Below are 23,134 nucleotides of genomic sequence, written 5' to 3'. Positions count from 1 at the left end.
AAGAGAACTGTTTGTAGTGGAGGAGAGATAATTATCCCTGAGGACACCGAGGTCGTTTTCTAAAGAAAGGGGAGAGGAATCTGGGTTGCCCCCAAAAAACTGTCCACTATAACTACTATATTCCAAGTACAAATGGGGTAAAACAAACTTAGAATGGCAGAATTAAGTTAAGAAGATAATTATGGGACAAGCACTTTTTTTTTTTTTTTAAGACTTTATTTATTTGACACACAGAGAGAGATCACAAGTAGGCAGAGAGACAGGCTGAGAGAGGCGGGGGAAGCAGGCTCCCTGCTGAGCAGAGAGCCTGATGCAGGGATCAATCCCAGGACCCTGAGATCATGACCCTAGCCGAAGACAGAGGCTTTAACCCACTGAGCCACCCAGGCACCCCGGACAAGCACTTTTTGACAGGAAATGTGCTACTTAAGAAATTTTTGTGGAGCACCTAATGCTTGCTATATTGATCTAAAGATTTGTATGATACCTTCTCTACCTTTCTGGACAATACAGTGAATTTTAGAGCTAGGAGGAAGGAAACTGAAAGTTCATGCAATCTGACATCTTATTTTTAAGGTAAAGAGAACAAGGTAAAGAAAGGTCAAATTGTGAATTTTGACACAGCATTATTCTGAACTATCTGCGGTCTTTCTCTGATGCTTTATCTACTGGCTTAGTTCTGCAGTGGTCACAAACAAAATCTACTTCAGAGAAAGGACCCAGAATTATCTCAGTGTGGAGATAAGGTTGAGAAGTGATTGGAATGTCTTCTTCTTTATCATCAAAAGGGGCAGGTCAGAACCCATTGTTAAGACTCCAGTGGTTCGAAGTCATGTCAAAACAAGAGTTACCAGTTGGAAGAACGAGAATGTTTGCTCCAAGGTCTTTCAGTAGACACACGGTGGCCGAGAAGACTGTATGTATGATTGGAGGACTTTCTTTCCTGAGGACTAAAAAACAAGCTAAATGAAAGTAAAAATAAGGTAATTACATGTGGCTCCCATACAGTTATACCCCCAAACAGAAGAGGGTGTAACGGGCAGGTTCTCTGACTTCTAAAGGTCCCTTCTCCTCAGATTCCGCACCTTCGGGCTCTTGATTTGTATTTTAGTTCAAGAAATGCTTTTTTTCATCTGCTCCTTTTAATCTGTTTGCTACTGTAGTACATTTAAACATCAGCAGATGGGGCCCTTGGTTCCTTTGAAGAATGTCAGGCTTGAATTTTGTTAATGTCTGTGGTCCACATGAATTTTTCTTGTTGTTTTACAGCATGTTAAATTTGCACACTTTATAGTTCACGAGTCTTTATTTAATCAGGAGAAAGAAAACTCACTAATGACAAGAAATTCCTTTTTTTCTCTCTTCCACTGTTCTATAGGGATACGTTAGATCTGTTTACAAATGGAAAAGTGAATATAATGTGATACCCAGACAACAGCATCTTTGAAAGGACAGAAGAAATCAATGTCAAAATTAATCTGTTGTCCTTAAGTCAGGAAGCTGTGGGGGAGGCTTTCACTGCATGGGACCACAGGTGACAGGTCACATCCAAGTTTCCTTCATTCCAGATTACTTGCTTTTTGCTTTCCTGAATTTCATTTTAGGAAGGCATTGTGTGAACTGTGCCAATGATCATCATTTTTTTAAGCACTCACCAATGATCATCATTTTTATAAGTGACATTTGTCAACAGTCCGTAAAGAGAACTACCGGTCTTCTGGTCCTTACACCCGTTCCAGCGGGTACATTGCTGCATCTTCAGCATGAGATCTCTTCCCAGGAAAGATGGCACAGCCCTTGGAGGAAGGAGTGTGGTTTGCAGGACAGAAGAGATGGCAGCATTCAGTCCTCCTGGAGTCCTCACTTAATTTTCTGCCTGGCTTTTTAACCGGAACTTGCTCTGAGAATTAATCACTGTTTCTCTTGTGTCCCCCAAGATGGGATGACCCAGAATTTTATTTTTGGCCGAGTACCACGAGATATCCAGAGCAAAAATGTATCCTATGTGTGAAGCTTCATTATGTAAATACTTATTTCAATGTGCTTACTGCATCTCCGATTAGTATGATTTAATTGATAGATTGAAGGCATCTTCCTTTGTGTAATTAATATTTGTGTTGTAAATAAGCTCTTATGCTTGGACAGATCTTAATAGCAGATTTAAAACCCAGTAAGAAGACTAAGGGTATATCACTGATAGAAGAGATAAAATTGGGCCTCCTTTTTGTCATTATTCTGAGTTTAGACAAATGGGTCTGTTTTCAACGGGACTGACACCTCTTAAGAACTGATATTTTAGCTGGAAAGACCACCTATATATTTAAGGTACATTACAGATCACGCTCATTTTCAAATTCAGGTCCTAAATAGCTCATAAATCGGTGAGAATGAAGTGTCTTCATTGATAACATTCTCTATATTTTTGTAAATTTGCAACCTAATGTGGCAAATTGGGATGCAGTTTGCAGATTTAGGATTTACAGAGTTTACACAGATGAGACTAATGTATTACTTCTGGGTAGAGATGATGTTTGCCCGTGGTTCGCCTGAAGCCAGTTTTAGGGAGGAATTGTTCAGTTCTCCTCTCCTTTTGTGCTGACATGCTAAGTGATATATACGGAAATTGTGTGCACTACTTGTGCCCCAGTCTGAAGAACTGCTTGTGGGCAAATTTCATTAGTACTTGATTAGTACTTGTGCTAATTAAGCCAGGCACAATTTTGCCTCCAGTCCTAGTATGATGAGTTAAGGCTGGACTGAAAATGTGGCCCTCAATGCATATGTTGGAAGCCCATAAAGCCCATATAATCCCACAGAGAATTCTCACTCGACTCCCCCATTAAGGGGCTGAGAAAGTGGAACAGAGCCCTCCGTTTCCAGTGCAATTTGAGTTCACCCAGATATGTGATATGCTAATGTTTAGATTAAGCAGATGGCAAGGAAGGCAGTTGTTAGTTGAGGATTGTTTTCCCCTTTCTGCATATTATTTTCAAACAAACAGCTTAAGAGGTAAGTTACTCTACCTCCTCTCTTCCCTTCCCTTTGAATTAAAAAGAAAAAAAAAAAGTTAGAAATCCCTGGTTATATTATTATCATCCTACGTGCCCAAGTGCGCCCATCTTAATTCGGGATATGGTGTAAGAGTGTTTTCCACTGTTTGGTGAGTTTTCTGCTATTTTTATCATTTCAAAGAAAAAGGAGATGGGGCTTGGCTGAGGCGAGGAAAGGAGAGGAGGTGAATTTAGAAACAAAAGCTGCTTGGAACAGAAGAACAGATGTTATGCCTCCATGTCCTTGTCTAATTTCTCCTCAGGGCTTGGCAGCGCTGGCCCCGATTCTCGATTCTCCTGCCTTTCTGTGGTCCTCCTCCTCCTCCACCTCCTGCCTTCTCCCAGAGCTTTTCCCCCATACTACTTCCCTTGCAATTTTGGAGTTTTCCACATGAGGGTTTTTTTTTTTTTTTAAACATACATTATGATGTGGCATCTTGAGTCACTTTATTAAAAAACCTTCAGTAACCTTCAGAATTCCTCTGAGCTTGCTCAGCCTCTCACAAATGAAAAGGTGGAGTTTTAAGTATCAGGTTTATCATTTATAGAACCATAAAATTTTAGAGCCAGGACCAGACATCATTTCATCTCACTCCATTTATATTTTTAGTAAGAGATTTTCAAGGCTCTGGAGTGGCGGGAAAAGGTAGAGGTAGGAGCGCGAGGGGCAGAGATAGAAAGAGGCAGAGAGGTAAAGTTTTAGGAAGTTTTGGGGTTTTTTGTTTGTTATTAATGCATTTCCTTTGGGGATTTCTCCAGAGACAACGAAAAAAATATTTAACTGCTTTTCAATTATGTTTGAATGTTAGGCAGACCTTTCTTTGAACACACAACTCCTCACTTCCATTGGTTTCAGGGCCAGATGGCTCTACTGGGTTAAGTGAACAAATCTGCAAAACCTACTCTCACTTGCACCCATTTTCCTTCTTCACTTACTGGGTATTGCCCTCGACCCGCAAGGACGACAATCAGCCTGCTTCGGTGTTAATGCTTCATTCCTTTTAATTAATACTTCATCTCTCCTTATTTCGTCAACTTCCTTAGCTTATATGCGGCAGGGTGACCAATAAGGGGCCAAGCAATGGGGAGAGCCAATGAGAGTCCTGTTACTATGCTGATTAAATTTGAAACAGCCAATGACTATGTCCTTCTTAGGCGGGCTTCACCAGAAAGTTTGTTATTTACTTGCAGCGTGCTGGCAGTGAGCCAAGCGCCATCTTGTAATGGCGGGGACTTTCCCAGCCAGAGGCGGTCCCCGACAACTGGGAAAGTGTCCCTCCTTTCAGCCAGGACCAGGCGCCTCACTGCTATCTGGATCTTACTACCCTTCCTGCGTTCTCAAGAACATTAGTTACCTCCAGCCCTTTCCTGCTTTGTCAAGTTGTCCTTCTCTATTGGATTATTCCCCTTGACCTACAAAACTCAACATGCATGATGCCCAGACTGTGCATTGCTCTTCTGGTGTCCCCTACATTTTGTTTCTTGAGTGTTGTCTGTCTTCTCAATTTTCTTACCTCCTATTTACTCCAACCCATTCCAACATGGCTTCAGATCCCTTTATTTAATTGGAACTACTCTTGATGAGGCAATAAAGTTTCTTGGTAATGACATACTTGGCTCACATTTTTCTGTTTTCATCTTTCCTTTTCACTAGCTGCCTGAACAACAGAACAAGGCCCCAGACCCTCTTGAGTAAACTAAGTTTCCACGATGCCATATTTTCCTGTTTTCTTCCAATCTCGTTCTCTCTTTTGGTCAGAAACTAATATCTATTTTATTTAGTGAGCAAATTACATATAAGGTGTAATACTGAGTCTGGTATAAAGTAGGCTCTCAAAAAATATTGGTTGAATTAGTAAATTAGATAGTTTCAATGTAATGAGCTTCATGCTTTTTACTCTAGAGATGAGCTGTGCACTAGTTGGTAGCCACTAACCATATGCAGTTATTTAAATTTAAATTAATTAAAGTTAAATAAAGTTAAAAATTCCATTCTTTAGTCATACTGGCCAGATTTCAAGTGCTCAATGGCCACCTGTGACTAGTGGCTACCATATTGGATAGTGCGGATTTTTAGAACGTTTTCATCATTGCTGAAAGTTCTATTGGTTGATGCTGTCCTAGAAAGTTTAAATTCAAGGGCAGTTTTGGAGCATGAGCCATATAAATTATAAGGTCACGGAGAAGTGGGCAAATGATTAGATGCTACAGTACTACAAAAACACACAGAATAAATGCTCAGCTAAGATAATGAGATATTTTAACCATCATGAAGCAGGGGAGTGTAGTATCCTAGTTAAATGCATGGGATTGGTTATGGACAGATTTGACCTAGTCCTACGATACCATTTGACAGCTATATATCAAGAGCAAGGGTTCCACCCATTTTGCTCCTCTGTATCTCATTTGTTTTACCTGTAAAATAGGGTTAATAGGGGTACTTTCCTCATAGGGTTGTTGTAGAAATTGTAGCGATTGATAATCATAAAGTATTTAGGATTGTTCCTGGCACAAAGGGAGAGCTCAGTAAGTGACTGGTATTCTTCTTCTTGGTTATTGTTATGTATCTTCAGGATGCAGGTGCATGTTCACACATCTATCTGGTCTTCTATTTCCTCGGTGCTCTTGAGCCCCAGTGTCTTTTCTTTCTTTCTTTCTTTTTCTTTTTCTTTTTTTTTTTATAACCTACCAACAGTGAGTAAGGGGTCACACATACTAGGCAGATATGTCAGGAGAAGAGGATTAGAAATGAGAGAGTCTTGAAGAGGTTGATTTACCTGGCAAAGTTTGGTACAGAATGAATGGAATCTTCTAAGACAACGCATTTTCAGCTTGGATCTCTGTATCTGCCTTGGCCACAACTCAGGAAGGTTTGCTGGAGTAGCTTCCACCAGGAGTCTACATGCTCCTCCCTGATAGTTGTTCTCTTTGAGCTGACAAACAAGGAAATGCTGTTGTTTTTCTCCAGCTAGAGAGTGCCTGATGGAACGAGGGACATCATAGATTTGCCAGTGCTCCCTAGTGGATCTTAGGAGTTTCTTTATGAAGGTATTGTCCAATCAATTCCCTGTAACATGTCGATAACAACCCACAATTTTCAGTTTCATTGCAGGAATGCTGGAGAGTTAAACTAACCTGTCTTTGCAGGGACTGACAGTCTCTGAAGAAGCACTTCTGCAAGTACTTGTCACTTGAAGTTTGACATTTCTGACTCACTGTGCCCCATAAGAATGAATTCAGAAATTCCTTTAGGAAGGATTTACATTTCACAAATTTTAGAATAGTTCTGATTATCATTTGTGGTCTCAGATTTAGATTTTCTTTCTTATTAGAGACTTAACTCAGCCCAGGTCAGCAGTAGTTTTCATGAAGGGAATTGGTTTGCCCAGTTTAAACATAGAAAGTGGCTCTGACACACCTGTTTAGGGATTTATTAATTTCACAAGTGCAGTAATTTGAACAAATCATATGTGAAGCACTTTTTTTAAAAAAACATCCCTTAGTCGCAGGAGCCCCCGACTGCCTCTGTCCCTACCCTCCATAGCACCAGACCCAACTGCTATTGGTAGATTCCACTAATGAGCTACTGCTTCTTCCAAAGTTCTTATGGTCAGCTCTTTATAAATTAAAGTGTTTTAATTCAACTTGACATCTGCCGGAAACAGAAGATTGACCCGATCTTGCATTGTTTTTTGTTTTGTTTGGATCTGACCCAAAACGACCAATTTCTATATTTCTAGCATTCCCATTATTTTCCTGATCTCTGTGCCTGCTTTGTTCGCTAGGTTAGGACTTGAAACCCATTGGTTTCAACTCCAGTCCGTGGCCCTGTGAAACCCTCTAACCTACCTGATGGCACTGTCACAAGGGGGACAGCTAAACATCTGCAGATCATGGCAAACCTTGTCTGAAACCCAACTCAGAGCTTGCTCTTCTCAAGGTGGGTTATCCTTTATAAATAACAGTATACTGTCTAGACTTTAACCACACAAAATTAGGGTTGCAAATGTAATCACAGCCAGAAATTTTAACTGGGCACCTCAAAAGATGGTTTCCTAAGTGAAAAAAGATTAGTAAACCCTGTCCCTTTCCTATGATAGTTCCATCAATACCTTTTAAAAATATAAAAGGTAATTTTATGATTTGACGTATATGGAATGCTCTTTACATAGATCTAAGAGGTTAAAAAGATAAAATGCTTCCCTCTCTATTGCTGAATTAGCTGATGAAAGAGAAGGAAGACTGACCGACAGCAGCCGGCTTCCTATGGGGAATATATTAAATACCCCCATAATGAGAATGTTAGTTCCAGGAACAAAGAGTTAGTTCATTTAAATGATTATTACTTTGTCGTTTTACTTGTTTTTTTTTCTTTTTGCTTCCACAGTTATTTTTTTGTATTTTTCTTTGAGCCACTGTTTCCGTCCTTACCAACTATTTACAATTTCTTTCAAGTGAGATCAAATGGGATTGCACTTCCTGTTTCGTGGGGGTTGGCTCCGCCATTGAAAATTATGAGTGCCAAGCAGAGAGAATCGGGTAACTAAAGGGAGATTTCTCCCTTTAGAAGGAAAAGCTGCATTTTAGTTGAAAAGGAAAGACAATGCAGCTGTTTTGAGTAGCTTACATCTTTAGAAATGCTAATGAATGTGATTGAATTTCACTGAAAGTGGGGCTGAACAGTTCAAGTCAAAAAGAAAAAGGAGTTTTGAGGAACTAGTTTCATTTAGAGACAAAGATCTTATTTACAGTAACTTTCTCCTAAGATCTCCATTTGCAGTGCTCCTAATTTAAAAATACAGAGCCAAAGCGAAAATGTTCACCTAAGCTTTTGGCTCTTATCAGTTTTCTCTGAACGTCTTTTTTGGAAAAAGCATTGTTCTCCAGTAATAATAGGTTCAGGAAATTTTAGCAAAATCAGATTTTGCTAGCCCTTCCTCATTTAATTGAATAGGGCTTGTGAAATGAAGAAACAAGGCAGACAGGCAAAAGGGGACACTTGCCCCCAGTGAAGAGCTGGTGGTAATGCTAGAGGGAACCTTGAGAGCAGTGGAGCTGTGTAATTACCTAGGATTACAGTCGTGATTCTCCATTATACATGGACTTCTAAGGGTAACAGTTGATCTATCCATCTAGGCAACAAGCTCTCCATTTTGTAGGGATTTGGAGGGAAGTCTCAGATATTGTTAAATAATAATTCAGCTGAGTAAATTTGAAGATCTAATTGGCTTTATTCAGCCATTCATGAGTTGGGCAACATCCCGTCTAGCAAGTGGAAAGGAGCTCCACCAAGCTGTAGAAAAGGAAAGGATTTTAAAAACAGAAAGGGGCTGGGAAAAGGAAACTGTTAGCAAAGAGCGCATTGTTTTCAGCAAGGTCGCTTAGTAAGGTTCCTTCCTGAGGAATGGAAGGGGTGTACTGGGCAGATTATCTCACTAGCGTTGACCAGGTAATTCTATGTTGACGTGATAAAGGTTGCTTACCTTGGGGATTGAAAGTGCAGTTACGGTGGGTATTCCATCTTGGTTTCTGGATGTGGGGTTTAGCACAAGGACTCCATTTTGGGCTTGCTGTCTCCTTGTTAACAAATATCTACAAATGGTAAGCTTAGGGTGTTGTGTATTATTAGGCTTCCTACAGAGAATATGCTCGTGGCTGGGTAGTAATGAAGCATCCGAAATCAAAGAGGGTGAGAAAGATGGAAAGTAGGAGACTCTGTAGAAATTTCTGATCTTAACTCAGACCCATGTTCCTGACCTCTGGCCCATGTTTCTCTTTCAGTCATGCTTTCTTTGTCTTTTTCTCCTTCTTTTCCATTACCCGAATTAGTTCAGAGTCAGTAAAATAAAATGTTGAAATAAGGAATTTGGAGGGATTGTTTGTATCTGTCTGCCTCTATCATCGTCAGGAGTTTTGCCTGTCTTTTGTGTTTTGACACTGATGGAACCCTGATACAACAGTGACTGGCCCTCAGTAAATGTTTTGAAGGATGGCAGAAGAAATCTTGCTGGTAACTGGCTATTTCTTTTCTTTTCTTTTTAAAGATTTTATTTATTTATTTATTTGACAGAGAGAGAGAGCACAAGTAGGCAGAGAGGCAAGCAGAGAGAGAGGAGAAAGCAGGCTCCCTGCTGAGCAGAGAGCCTGATGTGGGACTCAATCCCAGGACCCTGAGATCATGACCTGAGCCGAAGGCAGCAGCTTAACCCACTGAGCCACCCAGGCACCCAGTAACTGGCTATTTCATCTTTATGCTAACATTAGGATCTGGTTGGAGTATTATAGGTAGGGACACCTGGTTTCAAGCAGGATGACATGGCCTCCTTGGGCTTAAACGTGATAAGAGCTCAGTAAATACTGAAGGAAAAAAGGAAGAATGGGAGGAAGGTTAGAATCAGCTCTAGGCAGGCTGACACCAATCTACTTGTTTAGGTTATAATTAAAATACCGTTGATGAACATGCTGTTATATCCTCCACATTAGGTATGTAAAATACTCCCTGCAGTCTGGACAAGTGCATTTCTTAAAAATAAGGATAGCTTTGCTTTATTGGCTTTGAATGGTAGGGCTGCAACTGTCTCTTTGACAGTACAAGCGTTTTGGCTTTCGGTAGCACTGTGGTGTTATATATAGTTGTGTTAAAAGATGAGAATATTGATGAAGATCCTTAGAAGAACGCCTTTGGGTAGGTAGAAATATTTAAATGGAAATATTTGTCTATATTATGCTGAAACTTAATCCGAGTAAATTTAAACTTAAATCTACATGTAATGAGATCTTACATTTTAGATTTCCTGCCTCAGAGAAGTGGATTCCCTTGGACCAAAGAAACTTTTGTATTTCTTTGTCCATTCATTCATTCACTGAGCAAACACATGAGAGTCTACTCAGCATAAAACACATTGTGATAGTCCAGAGGGGAGAAGGAATGCATCCAGAATGATTTTCACTATCTTTTCAAAATGCACTCCATCTTAAAACCCCAGAAGTCTCTTAGACCCTATGCTATGATCAGGCCTAGTTATTCTCATTGACAACTCTGATGGTGGAATTGAGAACATGTGCTCTAAAGAACATGTTGAGGTCTAGTTGAGTGAATTTGGAGTTGGAATGTTATAGATACCAGAAGAGTTTTGAAGAACAGATTTAAGTTCTAGATGCCCTTTACCAAATGAAGACACTGGAGAGGTAAATGGGGTACAGATCAGTGGAAAAAGTAGGCACCTGGGTTGGGGGCCGCCTGGGTGACTCAGTTCGTTAAGTGTCTGCCTTTGGCTCTGGTCATGATCCTGGGGTCCTGGCATTGAGCCCTGCATTGGGCTCCTTGCTCAGTGGGGAGCCTGCTTCTCCTCCTCCCCACTCATACTCTTCCTCACTATCTCTGTCTCTCTCGCTCTCAAATAAATAAATAAAATCTTAAAAAACAAAACCAAAAACAAATAGGCACCCGGGAAACAAATAGATCTAGGCACTGGTTGCCTGTGTCTCTGTGTGCATCTGGCTGGAAAGGTCTACTAGGCAAAGGGGCATGATCAACTGGAAGCATATGGGCAATTCAGCAAACTTGCCAGCTAGTGGGGCAGACAAGAAGAGAGGAATTTCAGAATAACTAGAGTGGGGTGGGCAGGGCAGGGCATCTATGAGACAACTGCCTTGGTTAGGGTCCGGGATGGGTCTTCTCTTTTTCAAGAGCAAACTTACAAGGATAAATGATGAAGAATTTAAAGTGAGCTTCTCATCCAGTGCAGGAGGACAAAATACAAAGCTACTAATGCATTGCAAGAATCTTACTGGTGTGTTAAAATTTTTTTGACTTTCATTCCTGCTTACAGTAACTGATTCATATCTACTTTTTGAACAGATTGATTAAATAGAAAGGTGAAGAGAGGATTGAAAACAACCAGGAATGTTGCACTAAAAGAGTTTTGGAGAAAGAAACCCCTGTTTCCAGAAATAAATGTTATTTAGCCCTATAGCCTGTTGAAGTTAGGCATGAAAAACAGCCAACTTCTCTTTGTTTCTGGTGATGATATTAGGGGCCACTGTACTATGTAAAGGTAAAATTTAGCAGTTAGAAATGTTGCATTGAGGATTCCAGAAGAGATTGTGGCATCCCATCTCTAGTTGCCTTTAAGGATACAACTCTTGCCTTAGGTATTGTTTTTCCCAGAACATAGAAGCACACACCTACTGTCATGTAGGCATTCTTTACAGCCCTGTGATTTTTGTGAATCAAACTTGTTGGGAAACCACATCAGAAGCCAGAGATAACTGAGCTTGAGTAACAATGTGAGAGAAAGGCAGGGTCAAGAGCCCTGACATTAGAATCTGACAGTAGGGTCTCAGGGTCTGTTTGATGGGCCTACTGTGATGCTAGTGACCACACAGGCACACTCACCTGCATGAGGTTGTGGTGTGACAACAGCTCATTGGCCAGAAAGCAAACAAGAGTATGTTTACATAACAACTACATCTACATTTGATCTTTATGTCCAGAACAGTCAAGGGAAACACACTGGCATTTGCCTCTGTCCTTAGATAGGAGCAGGTCCTGCTTATCCTCTATAAGCCAAACCTTACAGTTCTCCCTAGTTTTGTTGTATTCAGTTGCTTTTGGAAAGCTACTTTGGTGTTTGGAGCTGCTGCCAACCTTTTTTTCAATATAAATTAAAAGTCACAAGGCTTTGCCACTTCTCTGCATGTGTTAAAGAGTTGCAAAAAGCCATTCTGAGTTCACTTTCCTCAAAGAGTCCTTTTTATTATTCACATCGAAGCTGTCAATTCAAAAAGGCTTGTTATAAATGAATTAATTTATGGCAAGATTGTTGATTGACAGGAAAAAGTTTGTTATGTATGGATTTGACATCACAACCATGCATAGCCAATTTTCCCACTAACAGCTTCTTTATGGAAGAATTCTTCCAGCCACATTGCATAAACAGCTGTTGGAAACACCTTTGCATCGATCATTTGTAATAGTTTATTAAAGTGGTACCTGGCAACATGTCTATATAGTTAAAGGCTTGCTCATTACCAAACCCCATTTTTCAGGAGTTTATTACTCAAGCTTTTCAAATCATATCAGACTCAAACCTCACATGTGAACACTCACTCTAGACATTGTTTCTTTTGTTAGTGAAGGTTCTAAAGCAGTGGCCTCACTTCCTACGAAGTGGCATGGACTGTGATTGATTCTGCTTCAGATTTTTGAAAAAAGGTGGTCTTTTCATAATCTTTTTTTTTTCTGAAAATGAGTTTTTGAATGCTTATATCTTTTCTTCTCTAGAAAGAAATTTTTATTAAAAAAGAGAGATGTCCTAGGAGATGACCCTTATTATAATAAGGATGCCTTTATGATTTTTTAGTTTATACTTTCTGGACCGTATTTGGAAGCTTCTCTTGATCATTTAGATGCTAGCTACTTCCCTCTGCTGTTCTTCTTTCCTTGCAAAACTAAATCCTCCTTAACTGGCTTTGCCTTTGTCTTGGAATTGAAGGACAGCACTCCTTCCTTAGAGGTTGTACTGAATAGCAGGTAGGAAGATGGGCGTATTATTGAGATGACAGCTCTTTTTCACATGCCACATGAGTTCAGGCAAGGTATTTTGCCTACGCAATTCCTGTTTCTGTTTCCTCATCTGAAAAATAGGAACAATAACAGTACCAAGTTTTTCGTTTTGTCTTAAGGTCTGCAGAAGCTACTATGTGTAAAGAGCTTAACATGTTTGGCACATAGGGAGAGATTAATAACTGATGGCTGCTTCCCTACAGATGTAGAGCGAGGTAGAATGAGTGGCTGATGCTAATTCTCCTGCATTCTTGGAATGCCTTGTAGCCATCTTCTGGGGTCAGGACACATTTTCTTACAAATATTGATATCCCTGATCTCCTTCATAGGATATTGGCAGCTCCTTTTGGCAGTTTCAGTGGCAGTGATGCCTCCTGCCCCAAACCTGGTATACACTGGAGCTTCCTCACGGGGGGTAGAAGAGGAAGGTGCATAATGAACTGTGATACTCCATTAGCCTGGATAAGCCCCAGAGCATACAAAGAGCTAAAGGAGCCAGCTGGCTCCCCAGTAAGCCCTGGTTCTGCCAAGACCCACTGATTGCTGACGAGGAAGTGAAGAGGAAGCCGTGGTGCTGGGAGAAATGAGAAGGGCATTTCCCTCCAAGACGAGAAAGTTATTGGCTTATCCAGATTGTGAGGATGGAATGAGCTAATGAATGCTTTAAAATCCACCGAGGAAGCTTTTATTAAAATCCATTGTATTAGTTTGTCATTTTTTCATCTCTTGGGTATGGGCCTTTGCTACCCATGGTAGAGGCAAACTTTCTTGGTGATGCTTTTACAGACTTCCTGAACTGGTTTCCAGATCACACTCATACAATGCATGCAAAGCACTGTGATAGGCTTCCTCCAAAATGATCAGGCTTTCACAGCTGGATCCCTAAAAAAAATAAATAAAGAAAGAAAGAATGAATGAAAGAAAAAAGAAGCTGATATCACAAATGTTGCTGGTGAAAAAAAATCATATAGAGTTTATTTATCTTCTTTCCTTTTTTTTTTTTTTAAGTTTATTAAGAATGAAAATACCTCTGCAGCTTGGCTTTACTTGTTATTTTCCCAGATATTTAAAAGAAGATATTCATAGGCAAAAAAAATGTAACTTTTTCTAGCCAAAATGCAGCATTTTTCCTTCTGTCCTCACAAAAGTGTTGCTATGTATGTCAGTTATAGAGAATACATCACCCTCTTTTCCTCAGAAAATGCTCCTTTTGCTGCTGGTGAAAATAAAAAAATCCCCCTACTAGGCATAGAAATTCTCATGGGAATGTGGTTTTGTTCCCGAAAAATATTACAAAGTAGAAATTGAAAATGTCGTGACATATTTTCAAAATATCAAAATTGCTCAGGTGAAGAGGTAGGCAGCTTTTGGAGTTACTATGAAAACCATATATGGTATTGTAATGTCCAAAATCATGACTTTGAATACTCCTGCTTTAGTGCATGTACCTGAGAATTTTTTTTTCCTTATTTTATTTTCAAGAGAATCAAATTTCAAACAAATGGAACTAATCAAACCAGACATTTCTCATCCATTGATTCAGTATAGGCAGTAAAAACAGCTGAGGGATCTTATTGAGAACTACCAGTAATTCATGAGCTCTGCTATCTTGATAGTATTTGGTGATCTCCTCACCTATGATGTCATTCACTACAGTGACAAAAGGCAGGAAAATCAATGTGCTTTGACTTAATTCTAAAAAGCACTCAGGAAATGCTAAATTTTTTGAGAAGACTAAATTTTTGAGGTGGAGGAGATTGGCATTTTTTGAAGACAGAAGTGTACCCCTTTGATTCTAGCAATACCACCATCTTTTGAATCCCACTTGGACAGGTTGGGAGGAAAATCATGGCTAATCAGGATATTCATCAATTTCATCCCTTTACCTTGGTTGATGATCCAATGTTTAAGCAATTGCTGATGGAATCCCCCAGTAAGAGGTCATCTCAAAGTTTTCTGCTGAATGAAATCAATGCATTTGTGATTTGGGGGGCACATTCCATTTTCATGACTATTTGAGGATATCCCAAAAGGCAGCACAGGGAGGTATTTGGACCAGGAATGATTGACAGTGTCTGTAAGTACTTATTATGTCAAGGCTTCAGCTCGTCGATTGATGGGAAATGATGTATAATAAATTAGAATGATCACACATCATTTCCCATCGATTGAAATGCCAAATCCTTGACGGAGTAATGAGTTATGGCCAATACCACTCACTGTCTTAGGGGGGAGATTGATTGCATATCCTTTCATCGATGTGATCAAACAACTAAGAAATCCTAAGTACACATCTAGCTCCCCAATTTTACCATCGTTCCAGTGCAGAGCATGATGTTAGTGTTGCCTCAGTGAACATTGCACAATGCCATGTGGGCATTGGAGCAAGGGTATTCTTCATCATCTGATGCAGTGAGAGCCTCATTCCCTGCAGAAATACAGATGCATCCTAAGTGCAGAGACACTCAATGAAGCACCATTAGCCTCCCTAGCTACAACAGAACAAAATAGGAAGGCTCCCAGGTCTCTCCATAAAAGCAAAAAGGAGGAAGTTCCCAGTAAACTCAATGGAATGAATGTTTAGTATGCTCATGTACCAGTGGGTGGGCGTTTTATCCTTTTTCTCTTGTGTCACTTATTCTCGGTTTAATACACTTTCCAAATCATTCTGGTGGGTGAGACCAATTCATGTTCCTCCCCAGTGAAAAAAGCAGTTCCTTCTCATCTCGTAATTAAATACCAAAAATCACCAGCTGTGAAAAATTTTTGTTTATTTAGATAGCCAACCTGTCTGTTTTTTTCCAGTGGAGGCGGAAGAACTGGCACAATGCATGAAATTCACATTCTTTGCTCTTCCGTCAACATTCAATGACTATTTCAAAGGCTTTTTTTGGCTTGAAATGTCTTCCAAGGCATTTTAGAGCTAAAATAAATAAAGGCTCTTTTAAAACTTCATTAATTCAATAAATGTTTGTTGAGTAGTCACTATGTATAAGACATTGTGATAACCTTAAAAACATGTTATTGGGAACCAATCCAACATGAAACTTTTGTCTCAGTTAAGAAACTATAAAAAAACTTTCATGCTTAGAAAATATAAACTGTTCCCCCAGCTTTCTGTGTAACCTCAAGCATTGGATTTCTTTGTAGTTTGAAGGCCATAAGGCAGAATGCCCTCTAAAGGTAAAAAATATTGTCTGTGTTGAGAGAGGCACTTTGTACTCAAATTTTGGTTATTTAGCTTTGCTCTAGAAGTTTACAAATGTTACTACTCTTCATGGTCTATCCAAAAAAACCTAAGGTATAAGAAATAGGGTGTGTATGTGTAAACAAACAAGTAAATAAATAAGTGAATAAATAAAGTGTGTAAAAAATATTGTCTATCTTAACTGCTTTATATTAAAAGTATGCTTAACCTCTCCAGACCTTAGGCATTTAATGAATATTCTTGAATGAATAAAATGAGTAAATGAATGAATGAGGTATTTGAGATTATAGGTCCTTTTCAAATCAGGTGTCTTAATCTATGTTTTCAAAAATCTCCACTTTTATATTCACTTTTTATCCCTTTAGAATTAAAGTGGCCATTAGGATTATCTCCCATATGGTTACATTACATTTAGCTCTTCAAGGAGGATAGGAGTAGACAAGGAGAATAAGCAGATATAACTGATTCCTGTTATATGCTGGCACTCTCTAGGGTGTTCTTCTGATATTGTCTTACATACAACAGCCCTGTGAAATAGGTATCATTCTCAGTTTACAGTTGAGGTCTGAAGAGGTTAAGGAACATTCTCAAATTTACACAAATAGTGAGCAGAATTGCTGAGAGTCCAACAAATTCAAGTTTATTGCTGACCTATTCTTGGGGAACCAGACTTCCAAATGAGTCTCAGGCAGGCAACCAGAACACAGAGTAGAATTATGGCTTCAGGATTCAGGTGAGAGACTCAAATAAGGCAGGGGGACATGGATAATGCAGGGTTCATTATCCCATGTCCATGCAATGGATGTACAGAAACCACAAATACATCTTGACTTATTCACTGAATGAAAAAAAACAGATGAGATTAATGAATACCCTATGAAACTTCTTAAGCTGTCAGGAAACGGAAATACCATGAGCATAATACTTGACACTCAATACCACTTGCTCATGTTAGAAAAGAATGATTGACTATTTACTTGATTCATAGTTTATTCTATGGTTACTATAGATGAACAATGTATTCCCTGTTCTCAGTAGTCTGTAAACCAGTATTTATAGGATGGCAATGTAAGTGCTGGTGGAGTAAGTGCAAAGTGCTATGGGAGAGTAACACTTGGACCAAGTGAGATTGTGTTTGGACTGGGACAGGACTGGAGGGAGTAGGGAAGACCATGCAGATTAGCTTGGATTGAACATGCTATGAGAGAAAAGTGGGCAGGCTTCCTCTGAGAGGCAAGGGGGGAAGAATTCCAGGCAGAGGAAAAAGAATGTGCAAAGGCACCATGGCTTATTTAGCGAAGTATCTGGCATATTTAGGATACTGCAAAATATATGCTAAAATTTATGTCAGTATTTATGACTTATTTTCTGGAAAAACAGGATTAGGTTGGGTCTATTGGGCAATGATAGGCCGACTTTAATATGACATGATAATATTTATACTCATGAGAGTTATTACACCTCCCCACACAACTGACTGAGTCACAGCTATTAATTGCCATAAAGAGAAACAGCTGAGATAATAGAATCATCTGGATCATAGTCATTAATTTATTAGTAATTTTTTAAAAGGGATTCCTTTAATAATATTTGTGTCAGGTTGTAAAGAGCACTAAGGTTTAAGAGTGGAGCCATTGCAATGAAGAAGAAAAAGGCCATTTCCATTGGCTGCCTTCTCTTATTCAAACAAGTGGAATGTTGTATTAAGATACTGTCCCATCAAGCACTTAGGTGGCACAGTTGATTAAGCATCTGTCTCTTGGTTTCTGCTCAGGTCATGATCTCAGGGCCATGAGTTAAGCCCCACATTGGCATCTATGCTCAGTGTGGAGTCTGCTTGGGATTCTCTCTACCTCTCCTTTTGCCCCTCCCTGAGGTGCTCATGCATATGCACGCATTCTCTCTCTCTCGCTCTCTCAAATAAATAAATAAATCTTTTTTAAAAAACCCACTATCTCATTAGAAAAGCACAATATAAGGTAATAGGAAAACACCCCAGTAAAGATGACTTGTACCAAAGCAGGTTGAGACCATTCCCGTGATATCAGGATTCACAATAGAGCATCGTGGGTAGCAGTTTACCATTATGAATTCACTAGCAGTCACATCCCAGATTCCATCCTCAGGAAATCTAACTCTGGCAGAATTTGAAACATAGTTTATACTTAATTGATTATACAAGCAATCTCTAACTTTGAGCAGAATTGAATTCTAAATGTTTATTTAAATGTTATCAAAAACACATTTTCCTATGGAGGGAATGTCATGTGTGATGGTTGGGTTCAAAGGCTGTCTGTAAAGTCTTCTTGTGCACAGATCTGGAAACCAGCCGTGTAACCGTGATGGCAAGTCTTACTTCAACTACAGCTCTTACACCTAACATTGATTACACAAGAATATGTATCTGAGCTCTGCTTCTGAATACTGGGAACCACTTTCTTCTGCAGTGCTATCTCTCCTTGCAAAGGTCCCTTCTTATTGTGTATCCATAGTTTATAAAGTCTTTTCCCTTCTAAAAAATAGAAGTTCATGAGATCATCCTCTTGCTACACATTTTATATTAAGGAAAGAAAAAGATAATAATCTTCTTGGGTCGTAGGTTCTGTGGTTCTTCCTCCACAGTTTATGTGAATGGGTTTTTTGTAATCCAGAGAAAAACTGTACTGTTATGATATTAATACATGGGGTCACAGTGATGTGTGTTCTATCATCTCTGCTCTTGGATTAGTCTTCTGTGTATTCATTCAATGTATTCTTAAAGGCAGAGATTGTAATATAACATTACAATTGTATAGTCATTTACAGTATACAAAGTACATTCACATTTTTTCATTTAATGCCAACAATAACCCCATAAATTAGGTGTTACTATCCCATAATGGTAACTGAAACTTAGTGGTGTGAAGTAATATACCCAAAGAGCCACTGCTGTTGGATGGCAGAGCTATGATTCAGATAGATCTTTTTAATCCTCATGTCCAGTGCTCTGTCTATGATATCAGACCAGCATAGCAAAATTTATATTGTCAAAAGACTAAAGGTTGAACACTCAAATCTAGTTAAACATTTGTACCACTCTTTCTTTTAGAAAATGGAGAATCCTCCTCAGCATTAACTTGGGGTTTCTCTGAAGTCCACCAATATTGAAACAATTGGATTTTCTGCCAAGAGACATTAAGGCTGATTTGACAAGAATGACGAGGCACTTTAAGAGTTGATTGACTGTTAGTACAAGGCTTTTAGAGCTTTCTAAAATTGCATCAACTGTAAGTGAAAGAAATGGAAGTATCTACTCAGAGCTTCAAAGGAAAGCCTGTGACATGAGGAACGAATGGTAGCATGGTCAAATATGAATACATCTATCCAGCATTTCTCGGATCCCTATAATATACAAATTCATTTGGTTCGTCCACAGTTTTCTATAGTCCTCATACTCAGCGACCCATTAAGATCTAAGCTAATCAATGTAAAAAAATCATTTTGTGTTGATTGAAGGCTTTTCAGAAGATCCATTCAGCTAAGACTCTTACTGAATGTGTTTTCGTATGTGTTTTCAACTCTATCTTGGAGCTTCCTATCTAAGGCCAACTTACCCTCCTGTCACCATATTGATAGAGTGAGGCAACAACAGAAACCAACTGAAAGCAAAATCTTTGAAGCTGGCAGCATCTATGCTGAAATCTTCAAGGTGAGTGGTAGAAACTTCCATTATGAATCTATAGTTCTTGAGGATCCATGGTGACAAGAATGATTTCAAAAATTTTGCAATTTTAAAGAAAAAAATATAGGGCAGATTTTTCTCTCCATGTTTGTTTCAAAGAACACATCAAACTACAATGTGGATTAGTGTAACAGATTTTTCACTGCTCTCCTGTTAAAGGAAAACAAACACATTAACAAACATCTTTTATATATGGCATCCTTAATCTTATAAAATTCTGGCTTTTAAAATTTTTTAAATTATTTATTTGTTTATTTATTTATAAAATAAATAAAAGATTTTTTAATGAAAGATTTTATTTATAAAATCTCAGAGAGAGACAGTGAGATAGGGAACACAAGCAGGAGGAATGGGAAAGGGAGAAGCAGGCTTCCTGCTGAGCTGGGAGCCCGATGGGGAGCTCGATTCCAGGATCCCAGGATCATGACCTGAGCTGAAGGTAGACATTTAATGACTGAGCCACCCAGGCACCCCTAAAATAAATTTTTTAAAGAAGAAGTTTGACTCTGTACTCTTCCTAGTCTTTGCATTTGCTTAATGATCATTTATGGTACAATCTTCTCTATCCCTTTTAGCAATGAAATCCCAAAAAGAATATGTTGTCTTCTAACTCTCACATTACTGCAATAAGATGAGGGCATTGACAAGCTTAGTGTTGGAAAAAACAACCAAGTTCAGGGTCAGGGAGAATAATCAAGTGGTCAACTGTTTAAATAGACCAACCTATAGATAAACCCACTTTGATTTCCAAGTTATATCACATTTATGATGCTAAGGCATTTGGTGATGTGAAACAGATTTTTTTTAAACTGTCCTTACTGAGATAAGAGAAAATGCAGTGGATTCTTCAGGTGTAAATAACTAATTTTATATGGATAAGCCCACATTAATTAAGCAATTGTGACAGATGAAATCAGCGATGATGTTCTAGACTTTTCTAGATATTTTCCATCTTTAAGTAGATAGAGTTCATTAACCATCACCTGAGCAAGTCTAGAAGGCAATTATCAATGTTCAAACTTGAATAACTTAAAAAAGTAATTGTTTAAAGTTCTGATCTAACACTCATTTGAACTTCTCTCCTATGGCAGGGTGCAACTAGAGGGTAGAGCAGGCCTTCTCAAAGCTGTGCTATTGGCAATCTGGGGCCACACAATTCTTTTTCGGGGAGCTATCCTAGGCATTATAAGATGTTTAGCAGCATCTCTAGCTTCTACCCACTAGATGCCAGTAGCTCCTTCTCCCAAGCTGTGACAGTATCAAAAATTGCATTGCTAAATGTTTTCTGGATGGATGGGTGGGTGATGAGGAGGAAGGGTTGGGCAGAAAATTATGATTAAGAACCATTGGGGTGGAAGCATAGATTTCTAGGGTTCCACTCCTTTTTAGTTTATGTAGATATTAAATTTGAAGGTGAGTGAGCTTAATGACATGTCCTAAATCACACAACTGATTAGGAGCAGAGGTAGAACCCAAACCCAGATCTTATTGTTCCTGTAGTGTTCCCTTTGCAACATATTATTATTGAATATTGCTAATGGAAGGAATATTCCACTGACCATAGACACTTAAGTCATTGCCCAAGAATATCCTGAGACCATTGAGAAGATGGCCACCTGATTTAACTTGAGTCAGAGGGAACTTATTTTTTATATGAGTGAAATAGCAATACTCAAAAAGCTCCATTTGCTGTTGTGATTCAATCTTGCAGATACTTTTGGTGATGATATCAAGTAACATCAACCTACTCAGGCAGTATGTATGAAGTTGTAACCCCAGTGAGATCAATCTGTGTGTGTCTCTTGCCTTTCACCACCTTATTTTAGATAGCTATTTGTTACAAGTGTCCTGACACTTTTTAATATTTTATAACTAAAGATAGACAAAATGTGCCTGGTAAGAACAATAACTAAAGACTGAGTCAACAACCCAGGACCACTCATTATGCTAGGAAATATGTGCTTACGCTGTGACAATGGCCGTCGTCTTGGATTGGCCCCATTAACCACCTCTGGACAATCAAGGCAATGATGGAAGCCATTCTCTTCCTCTAACAAGATATTGCCAAGAAAGTACACTGCTGCACAACCAGCTGTTTGAGGAACTGAAGAGGATGAAAAGAGGGTGAAAACAGATGGGATATATTTTGCATTTCTACTTAGATATGAATATGTACATATGATATATTAGGGCATCTCTCCCACACATGTCCCTCTCTTCTTGGTACATTATGTTAACCATTTATCACTTTCGTATGTCAACTTTGTCCAAAAATTATATATGCTCTTTGTTTCTTAGATTTACTCCTTTCTTTACACCACTTTTTACTGAACTATTTGGTTAGAACTTGTGAAAACTTCTTATAGCTTATGCTGCATGGAAGGTACTTTGTGTAGAGGGAACATTTGTTTGAAACAAAGCTTAAAGTGTACTCTTTGCTAAGAATCATACTAGGCTTCAATATAGGGAGAAATACATAGTTGAAAGTGTTTAGATTGTTCTGGTGCCATATTTTTAAAATCTCACATGTAAGAAACATATATACATATACTTTTTTGTTGAATTGGAAAATATAGAAAGAAGAAAAATAAATCAATAAATACATAAATAATAAATAAGAAAATTAGCACTGCACATAGTCTCATCACCTGGAGATTATCTGTCTATATTCTTCCTCTATCCTTCTATCTCACACAGAAGTATATATTTATATACGTATGTATATATGCATGTGTATGTATGTACATATTTGGGATTATATGGTAAACACTAGTTGCTACTTTTTCTGTATCATTACAACTATTTTTTCTTGTTCTTGATTATTTAAAAATATGTTCCAATTGTATGGGTTTACACTAATTTACTTAACTATTCTTTGTTTTCTTGTTATTAAACTTTGTTTCCAATTTTATTTGGGTATTGTAGTATGACAATAAAAACATATATAATACAATACAAATTAATAATACAGTTGATTTTGTAACTTTATTCTTCCTAGTTTATTGTTCCTAGATGTCAAATGATGGGTCAAAGACCATAAACATTTATAGCGCTCTTAATATATATTGGCCACTAGACCTCTCAAAAGACTTGCCTGTTTAAATTTTCTCTAGAAAAGTATAAGGAGATTTTTAATTTAAACAAAAATGTAATTGCTCAGTCGAAGTTAACAGTAAAAAGCTCAAGAATTTCTGTATCTGGATTTCTTCTCCATTTTTGGCACTATAGATGTTTTCTTTAAAGTTAACGCCTTTAATGAGTAGAGATGGATCAAAATTTAAAAGAATTTTCCATGGGCTACCAAAGTGGTTTCCAATTTAAAAATAACAAAATCAGTAAAGATGCTTAAAATATTAAATATGAAAGGACATAGGAAATCATTTAGTTCAACTTTCTCTTTTATTCAAAATATAGTCATTTGTTAAACAACTATTATATGACCGCACTGTACTCTTAACTCTAGTTGGCAACACATGCAAAGTGCATAATTAACTGTGATACAATTCCATAAATACTAAAGAAAATAATGGACAAAATGCAGTGGAAACAGATGGAGGTAGGAAAATGTCTAACTTTTCTCTGGAAGT

The 23,134-nt window shown here is 38.4% G+C and overlaps 1 long non-coding RNA gene across 1 annotated transcript in view; it reads left to right on the top strand.

Annotated features, from left to right (window-relative positions):
• LOC309843278 overlaps positions 1-22,515 on the top strand; it is a 125,069-nt gene extending 102,554 nt beyond the window's left edge. Inside the window, exons 3-5 of the long non-coding RNA XR_014300037.1 lie at positions 6,836-6,990; positions 18,915-19,514; positions 21,259-22,515. This is a non-coding gene — a long non-coding RNA (uncharacterized lncRNA). The remainder of the gene's footprint in view (positions 1-6,835; positions 6,991-18,914; positions 19,515-21,258) is intronic.
• The last annotated feature ends 619 nt before the right edge of the window (positions 22,516-23,134 follow it).

Source organism: Mustela nivalis (assembly GCF_964662115.1).
Source record: "Mustela nivalis genome assembly, chromosome: 10".
NCBI lineage: Eukaryota > Metazoa > Chordata > Mammalia > Carnivora > Mustelidae > Mustela > Mustela nivalis.
Note: the sequence above shows the minus strand (reverse complement) of the source record. Positions and strands in the feature narration are given on the sequence as shown.